The sequence below is a fragment of the Neltuma alba genome, unplaced genomic scaffold (genome assembly GCF_004799145.2).
Source record: "Neltuma alba isolate B1F8T4 unplaced genomic scaffold, ASM479914v2 tig00012185_pilon, whole genome shotgun sequence".
Classification (NCBI taxonomy): Eukaryota; Viridiplantae; Streptophyta; class Magnoliopsida; order Fabales; family Fabaceae; genus Neltuma; species Neltuma alba.
Window position 1 is genome coordinate 171,390 of NW_021636727.1, and position 10,814 is coordinate 182,203.

A 10,814-nucleotide genomic window follows, 5' to 3' on the forward strand; every position below is an offset into this window, starting at 1 on the left:
CAATGCATTGCAAAATTATGATAACATAGGTGAGGTTTTAATTTGCGTTTCCACCAAGTTGATCATACCAAGATTATGTTAACTAAGGAAACCCAACTTACGTCATTTGAAACAATTAAATCCCAATTACAGTTTTACTTGTGCACAGCGAAACAGTTTACAATTAATATAGATACTTGTGCAATTGTGTCACCAAGTTTTTCCTATCCGATTTATACTGTCAGTTAAAAAATTATACCGTTGTCAAATTATAAATGGGAGTATACCCCTAGAATAATTAATGAGTACCTAGAACATGCGAATTCAAAATATGTTAAATTTTTTATCTAACATTTTAATAATTGATACATTAAGATTTATAGAAAGGGCCTTATTTAGCTAAATCGTGACAAGTGCAAGACGTGCTTCCTTTCAACTGCCACCACTTCCTCACGTCTTCAATTCATATGTCACGTACGAGTGTTGTGTTTTCCTGCTACGCACTTATGGCGGTATACTCTAACTAACTACCTCACAAGCTTTCATATAAAATATAGAATAAATAGATTACATAAAGATAATGAACTGAATGAAGCGAAGACTATTCAAAGACAGCAGTCTCAATTCCAGCAAGTCTCAGCATGGCTAATGATGGCTCTTGCCCAACAGCAGTATTTTCTCCAGGTTTCTTTGTCTCATTTCTATATCAAAACCATGGCATATCGCGATTTCTCACCCCGACCTACTTTTTTCTGTGACTACATTATATTGCTATTTTATCCGATGAATGATTACTTAGCTGTGGCATAATCTTCTATTCACACAGTAGCCTACTATTCTCCATTCATGGAATTTACCATGTTTATCAACATTCAACCTATCAGATATGTTGTTTTAATCATGGCTGTTGCAACTCGACAAACAGAGACATTTCTCATGTCTGCCGATTTATTTGATTGTACTTGGAATGTATGTATATTATGACCTGTCTAATAATTATCTTTGTATATGCTGCAATTTCGTCAGAAAATACTATGTTTGCCATGGCACGGGCTCAACGCTTAGATATACTCAGGAAAAAGAAGAGAAAATGTTATGGATATGTTGACGGTGTGTATGAACATTTTTTGGGTTATTTAGCTATCTATTGTGGACACTCTTCGGTATTGGCTTAACAATACATTTACATGCTATCTACCTCCACAGAAAACTCAAGTGTGGATACTCAAGCTTCGCGGCCGAAAAAACAAAAAGTGGTGTCTAACCGATCAGCATTGAGAACAATAACAAATAGTAAGCTTCCCCAATAAAGAACCATGTATCAGCATTACAGAATTGATTTACCATAAAGTTCTATCTGGCGAAAATAATTTTCTCTGATCACCTAGATTTTTCTCATAAACAAATGTTCTGGAGTTGACGGTTTCTTTGACTAAGTTTGGCGTATTTTATATCAAAACTGAATAAAACTATTAAGTGAAATGTAATTAATCCAAAAATCCACTAATAACTGGTATATATTTAATGTTGATGATATATCATGTACATATTTTGATATAAATATGTAAATGTTATCATATAAGAATTTTGTTCATAGCACAATATATGAATAGTATAATTTTTATTCAATTAAGATAATCTTATATGATTTTTGTATTCTAGAGAGCTGACTGATACCTAAATATTTATCATTTTTTCATATTCTCCACTGTGAACATCGATATGAATATTAACTAATAATTATCGCATATTGTATTATTGTTGTCAGAGTTTTCATTATCTAATATAATAGGTGATAGTTCCTTAAAAAACATGTATTAATTATTTGTTACTCATTATTATGAAGTATCACTACTTAATTGGTAAATACAATTTAGTATGCTTCTTTTTCACGTTGATAACTGTTTAAAGGATAGCTCAATTACCTTTTTCTTCTTTTTTTTTTTTTTAGATTGTTCGGCAATGCCAGCGCCAAATCAAACCCTTCACAGCTTAGCAAGGTTGCAGAGGCTTGATATTCGTCGCAAGAAAGCAAACAAATTACCCCAGAGTTCATTCCAGGAGCATGGTCAGTCTAGCACTTTAGCAAGTAATGTTTATGGTAAAACAGTGAATACTTAATTTGCTACATTTTTTTCTGCTTTATTTAGGCATCACCTTATATAAAAACCCATTCCAATTTTTTTAATTTACTAACTCACAGAATTGCAAAGATACAAGGACTTAGGTGATCAAGATTTCATTTGTTCTTATTGTAATGCTAAAATGTGGAGTGATGAACGTCTGAAAGGATAGAAACATGAAAGTTTGCCGCGATTCGGAATGTGTTGTCATCAAGGGAAAGTTCATCTTCCAGCTTTACAAGATCCTCCTGCTGAATTATTAGCTTTACTATCCGGAGAACACCCTCAAAGCAATCACTTTCAATCACATATTAGAACATACAATATGATGTTTGTGTTTACATCAATGGGTGGAAGAATTGATAGAAAAATAAATGATGGACGAGGCCCATATGTTTACAGGATAAATGGGCAAAATGTGCATATGATTGGGAGTATATTGCCAATGGATGGTGCCACACCTAAGTTTGCTCAACTATACATCTATGACACATCAAATGAGATTACTAACAGAATATCTGTTGTCAGGTAAAACTAAATTACTGTAAATGTTGAATACTCGAATAACAGAGACACATATGGGTATGGTGAGGCAGTCTGAATCTATACTTGTGAGAGGGAGGTCCATCACGTTATCCATTGCCTGCTATTACGTGTGAGTAGAGCTAACTATATGAGAATTGAGGGATTCCATCTGTTGTGATTCTTTTATAGACTTTGTATAGGGTGCTATTGGTAAGGGGTATCATGGCATGTTGGCTTATTTGTGCGCCTGTTAACTACCTCACTTGCCATGATTGAATACATGGCCCTAAAATGTGGAGCAGTGCATCTACATGATATGCTATTTATGTGGGAGGCATAATAGAAATATTTGTCCATATGTGATTTGCGCTTTTAAAAATGTATCCATAGAAAATGCTTAGTTTAAATGCTTCCATGTCTATTTATATTGGTAAAAAGGGTTTATTGAGGCATAATATCATACCTGTGAAAATAATAGTGCCTAATAAAATATTAAACCACCAATATGGACTATGACTCGGGAAATGGAGAAATAAAGTTACAGAACAGTGATCGCTATGTTCCTCTGTCGATTTGTTACATAATTATTGGAATATTGATAAATTCAGATTTGTTATGTCAGTTCATACAAAACAGTAACTGCTGTGTAAATTATTTTTTAAAAAAAGTGTCTCTTATCTTATTAAAGATTAAAGATTAATAGACAAATCCCCGTCAATCAGTATAATAGTTTATTATACTTAATTTTTAATAGCCTTTTTAATAGAGCCAGATTCAGTTAAAATCTCCACGTCCCCAACTTAATTTGAAACAGTCAAATCTTTTAAATATTGTTGTTTCATATTATTATGAAAATAATTATTTTATTATTATAATCAAAGTACATAGTATAATATCTTAAGTATGATAGAACAAAATATAATAACGTAATATATCATCACATGCCGTGTATGTAGTATATTATTATAGCTATAATAAATATAATATTATATAAAATATGATGTAATATAACTTTGTGATTATAATATATTACGTAATGTATATTTAAATTATTTGCTCTAACCCCTTATGCTACCATTTATGTAAATAAAAATATTAATTTTAGACCAAAATGGAAATACAACGAAACAAAACTGGTCATCATTATGTACAAAGAAGTCTTTTGCAATCTGACTATTTGATTAATTAAAAAACTCTTTACTTCTATAATTTTTCATTCAGATTACACATGGTCTATCTTTAACGCTTTATTAGCCTAAATACAATTAATGAATTGATTCTTTATCCTGTTGTTGAAAACAAGTAGCATATTTTTCTATGTTGAAAATAAGTAGCATATTTTTCTAAGTTTTGTACTATCTAGGTCGATGAGAGCAAGACGTAGAATATAGTATTTTAAATATAAAATTTATTTTGTGATGTAAATTTATTATTATATAAAAATAGAATATAAAGTAGGATTTAATGGGAGGCTGTCAAGTAGCAGCCTGTGACACCTCATGTTTAAATCAATTAACTTTTCTTGCGGAAGCATTTGGAATCACTTTTGAAGGCTACAATTGATGAAAAATCAAGTTTGAAAATTTTCATTTACGGGTTACTATTCATTGTCACCTTAAAATGTGACAAACTTCGAAAATTCATAACTAATTGTAGAAAAATTGAAATTGAGTGATTCCAAGTTCTACAGAAAGCTCTTTAGGATAAAATTTTGAGGAAAAATAGTTTCTGAACTGATTGCCTTGAAATTCGAGCTCAATTTCCTTTGAAAAAGTTACTGTTCATTTGGTCATTTTCGGATTTTACTGTATTTTTGCCTAACTTTGGAAAGGCATAACTTTCTGCTCGGTTATCTGAATCGGGCAAACTACCCCTCATTTTAAATAGAAACATCAGATCTCTTTGCTTGCCAAATCTTATGACCTAACTAACTCGTTGATAGGTCAAACTGGAGCTACAAACTCACTGCTCCAGGACTTACGTTTTATCCCTTAACATCTCTTTAATTCTTTTTATTTCTTTGGCATACATACATGGCCTTACTCTTTCCCGTTCATGCTCATACACTTTCATTCATGCCATAAATATTATAACCAAATACATGGCATCATTGGCATCCATAACATAATTCACAAAATAGTAGAATTATACATTTATTAACAGTCTCATCCATTAACAAGAATAATTCTCCGCTTACTTCTCCTTGCTTCTCATGCCATTATTGCCCGTCATTGATTGACCTAAATGGTTGGTTAGGGAGGGGTGAGATTCGGGAGAATCTCAGTAGCAAACACTACCCATAAGCATGCAAGACATAATGCACATGCATGACATGTTATAACATTAACACATGAATGCCATGGAAAGTAAGCTAAAGCATTTCATGCTTCCATAACATATTGCCAAGGCAAAACATAACATAAACTTGCAAACATAACTTTGCAAACATTTCATCATAGCTTAGTCACATCATGGCAACACAATCACATCATGCAAGCATACATATCAAGCACACAGTATAGGTAAGTTCACTACCTTGTAACATGGCTTTCCCCTTGCTTTTCCTTTGGTTTCCTTGCCTTTCCAACCATGTGGACATTCCGTCAACATCACCAAACATCCTCTTGGATGTTCCAAAGGTCCTAAACATAGTCACATTGATCATACAAACCATTAGGACCACTAGATTACATAAAGTTCAAGACTAGCTTTCTTGAACCTCAACCCTTTCTCTTAGTCTTAGGGTTTTCTTTCCAACTTTTCTAACATAAATCTTATCATTTCCCATCCTTAAGATCCATTTCTTGTCAATTAGGACCACTTTAGATGGCCTTAGATTCAAGAATACCAAATCTGGAAATTTTGCTTCGCGGGTACTGTTCACGCAGAATTTCCAGAATTTTTGCTCAACTTTGAAAATTCATAATTAATTCTAGAAAACTCCAAATTGAGTGATTCCAAGTCTCACTGAAAGATCCTTAAGTTAAATTTAAATGAAAAATAGTTTCAGGAACCAGTTCTACGCTGAACAGTACCGGAACTGTACGGAACTCGAAACTCTTCCAAAAGTTCAACACTGTTTCCAGATTTCAAACCCTAACTTTGAAAAATCACCATAAATCGTACACATATCCAAATGAAGTGTTCTACCTATGGATTTAAAGCTCACAGAGTGTACTTAAGCATGCAAAATTTCAGAATCAGATACGCACAGTAACTAATCCGAAATAGGCATAAAATCAGGTGCTATAACCACCACATACCGTGTTTTAGAGTTTGATCTGGCTTGGAACCACTTGGCCTTTCTTTCTCCCTCTTCTTTCTCTCTCTAGAAACCATTTTGCAAGAGCTTCCCCATGGATTCCTTATGCTTGGACGAAATGGTAGGGAGGGGAGGGGGTATTTATAGAAAAACAGACCGAATCTGGACCGTCGATCTTAAAAATACGTGGCTCGATCTGGACCGTCCATTTTCTCTTTTGATCTTACGGTGACAAGTGTCCTATGACATCATGCTTACCTCATCATGATGACATCATGCTTACATCATCAAGCCACATGTCTTTAATCCGACCGCACACGTGCCTTGCATCCGACCGTACACGTGTCTTCCATCTAGCCGTACACGTAATATTTTCTTTTTCTCATCTAACCGTACACTTGTCACTTTTATGTCCTTTCATCATTTATGGCATTAAAATAGGGAGAAAATAAATGGAAATTCGTGCAAAAATATCTCCTTAATTATTTCTCCACCTATCAAGCCAATCTTGCACCATATCAGATACTTTTCGGGTCCTGACTTACCCTGTACCACCAGGACATGTTCTGACACTATTTTCTCATCTTAATTAAGTACATATATGGTGCCACCTTAGAGGAGCATAGATAAAAATAATTAGCTCTACTGACAGGCTACTTAACCTTACTGAGTCATGCAGTAGAGATTTCGCTATAATGGGTAGACAAAAGATTGTCTAAAATATTCCCATACCGCGTTCTGATTTTTATGCTGTCCATAAATATCTTCTGGTGACTCAGCATGATGACTCGTAGGTGTCATGATTACGCTTGATGACTCAGCATGATGACTCGTCGGTGTCATGATTACGCTTGATGACTCAGCATGCTGACTCAGCATCGTCATGATGGCTTTTAGATGTTTTCTTTGGTTTTGTCTCCTATTTAGGGGACAAAATTATTTAATATTTGACTGGAGCATTTTATTCAGTCCAGAGCTCCAAAAATTCATCCAAAAATATCATAAAATTCCTCCTATTCTAGAGAAAATCTGTGAATTTTCTCAGGTCATAACTCAACCTATAGCCCCACTTAAAAATCATTCTTTAAAATGCCTTTTTTGGGCACAACTGGCTTTTAAGTATTCTTAAAGCCATTTTGCTTGTCTTCTAGGGATGAGACTAATTTTATAATTTTCTACAGTCTCTTAGATCATACATCCCCATTTTACCATAATTTTCTGAGGTTTCCTTATGACTCAAACAATTAAATCTACCTCTACATCTTAAATTGAGCCATAAACTTCTAAATTCCTTTTAAGTTACCTCAGGGGTATTTTCATCATCTCTCTTCACAAAAGAGTCTTAGAATATTATTTCCCATTTTCTGGGATTTTCTTAGAATTTTCTAAGTACTTTCCATTTTTACCCCTGATGGCCGTAACTTTCTGAATTTACGGTTTTACCCCTGCTTAGGCTCAACCTCATAAAACAATCTCTTTGAGGCTTCTAACTTAACCTTTGGTCTGTATCTAGCCTCTTTTCTCTTTCTGGGCCTTTGAGACTTTACTGGAGCCTCTAACTTTGATTACCCTTTAGCCCCTTAAAACATTCACTTTGCAGTTTAGTCCCTAAAACTGCTTTAACTTTCTTTCTCATCTTTAAGACCTCTACTAAAAAGGGGTCTGGTAGCCTATCTCATTTAGGCTATTTCTGATACTTCTAGGCCTAAAAATCAGGATGTTACACAGCCCGTGTCAGATAAATGTGTCTTATTTTTCTATTTTTTTACGGCAATTAACATAAACTTTTCACGGCGGTTTTGAGTAGGACATCTATGCCGTTGACATTAAAAGGTAGAAGACTTTATTTTATTACATCTTATTGATGTGTAATCATATTTTTATCTAAAAAAAAAACTGAAGTATATAATACTGAGTTCAAGCAAGATTGTGCCCTTAAGAAATTATAGCATTATTTTCATTTTAATAGAATTTAAAGAGACTTGTATACATTGTTGTTTCTTCAAATTTTTAACACTTAAGGTTCATTATTATATTGACAACTAAAATATTTAATATTTATTTTACATTTTAGATTCAGAATAAAAATCTTGAATAAATATTTTCAATTTTAAATTAATAAAAATATAAAAATCAAATAACTATATTTTATGATCTCATTTTTGTTGTAAACATATGTGTGGGATCTTATATCAAGAACATGAAGCAATAACTAAGAAAAAATGAACACACGTCCCGTCCAATAATGATTTATAGTTTACATTGTTGATGGTAGTTATCAACTTAAATTATACAGGTGTATTTTAAATCTCAAATTGGAAAAAATAAAAAAATTTAAATAACTATTTATATATATATAAGTGGATACTTGGTCTTCTACCAAAATTAAGTACTTCAATCACATTTATACATAACAATGTTATAGGTGAAGTTAATTTGTCTTTGTAATGACATATGGTTAATTGTGATTATATTAGCAAAACATGTTAGAAAAGTATATAAAATATAAGAGCAAGACGCTCTAAATATCTTGAAAATAATGATCTTAAATGATAGAAACATCACAAAAAGAAAATTCAGTACTACTTACAAAGCAACTTTTTATAATCTTTTATCTTGAGCATAATATGATTTTTTTTTTGGTGACAAAAGTATATATATGAATTTAACTAATTTAACTCATCACTGTGTAGTTATTGAACTTTTTATAATATATGAAGAAATACTAATTCAACCCCGTGCATTGCACGGGTACCGTACTAGTTATTTAATAAAGGGAACGGGGAAGAAAAAGGAGATGTGGGGAAGAGGGGAATGATAGCTGGCCTCCCGAAATCACATCACCGCTTCCTTTTTCAAATACGCACTATTCTCTCTTCTGACTTTCTCTCCCTCAGTGTTGACGGAAGAGAAAAGTAGAAAACGTAACACACAATCAAACATCTTGAAGAACCACGAAGGAGACGGAAGAGTTCAAAAGAGGTGTAGGAAGGGTGATGGGATGCGATGCCATGACCAGATATGAATTTTTGTGCTGAAATAGAAGCTTGGTACGTTTATTTCCTCTTCTTCCCTTCTATATCTATCTTCTTTTCCGACGGATTCAATTTTATGCTTATGTAGCATCCGGATTCTTCCTCTTATTATTTACTGTCCTCTTCCTCTCATGACTGCATAATTTTCTTTCTTAAAGAGAATAGCCCCTCCACCACAAATAGTGAACTTGCCGGTGTCTTCAAGGTTGGAATACTGTGACTCCAACCTTGTAGATGTCCTGATTTGACATATTTTGTGTTTTTGAACCCGATTGATAAATACCCTTTCAAATTTTTCTTTCAGTATATTGCAATACTTGGAAGACTCGATTAAAATAAAGTTTGAATATTTGGTAGTTCCTGCTACACATCACCCAGAAGCATAAATAAGTGTATTGGGAAAGATTGCATGAAATGTATGCCTCACTAAAATCAGCATTTTGTTTCTATTTTGGTTTGTACATGTGCTCCAGCTGGCTTTTGTTTATAATTTTCTATTTGGAAAACCATTGTTCAAATATATTCCTGCTCTTGATGCTCTTCCACGCATGGTCTTGGAGACGGGTAGAAATAGGTTGGGCTGGCTTGGTTGGGGCTTGACATGACCTACCCTGTTTAGTAAATAAGTCAAGTCTAAAACCTATTTAGAGGTCTTTAAAGTAAACAAGCTAAGCTTTTAACTTTAAAGTCTGGCTAAATTAATTTTTTAAAATTAATTTCGTTAATATGTATGAAAATATCTAGACTTCTAAGTATATCACACGCTTAAATTTGTATAGGTTTTTAGTAGGCTGAAAGTCTTTACGACTTTTAAAGCTTGAACATAAGGTTTTTTGTTTTTTTAATACCTATACCTTTAAAAAAAAACTTCCATATAAGCTCCGGCCTAAACCTATGCTTCTATGTAACCTCAAGTCTATGCTTAAGCTTTAAACTCTAATTATAAGGCCAAAGCTTGATCTGTTTTCATCCTTAGTTAGAGATCATATATCTGACATTGCATTTTATATATATTCCTCCATTTGCTTGAACTTTTTGGAGCCAATCATGGAAGTGCTTGGAAGTGTGTCAAGCACATGGTATTGAAAATCGGACCGGAAACTAATGAACTGACCATGAAACCGGTCCGGTTGAGTCTTTGAACCAGGTTCACTTTGGCCTGGTGTGACCCGGACTGAACCAGGATGACCTGGTAATGAGCTGGGTAACCCACCCAATTTGGTGGGTTAACCCACATCCCCGCTTTTTTAAAAAAAAAATTAGTTTGATTTTTTTTAAAAAGCTATTGATAATTAGGACTTAGTGATTAATAATTATATGGAGGAATATTTTGTTATCATATATCTAATTTGATATTTTTTTGGGATGAATATTTAGTGATTTTAATAGTATGATATTATAAGAAATTGTAAGGATGTGATTATTTCACTAGTGATTCAAGATATTAAATTGATATCTAGTTCTTAGTAAAAATTTAAATTATTTTTTATTTTTCTATTTCTCACCGGTTTGACCCCTGGTTTGATTCTGGTTTAACCCACTGACTCTTGACCCATTATTTTTACTAGTTCAATTACTGATCCTGTTTTTAGTACCTTGGTCAAGCATCATAGGGCTTGGGTTGCTCTCTGCATGAAGTAATCAGAAAAAATTATAAACACTTGAAAGCATCTAATGGAAGATTCAGCGGCTGAATTTTTGGATGCAAAAGTTGAATGCTTGTCAAGATGTAGGAGAGATTCACTAGGAAAACTGGCATACCGGATGATCTAAACACCTAAAAATCATGTTCATGTTTATGCTAGTTAAAATAGAGTTGTCTTCACATGTTACTTTATATTTTATACTACTTCTTGTCCCAATTATAAGATGGGAAGTAGTATGTTATAA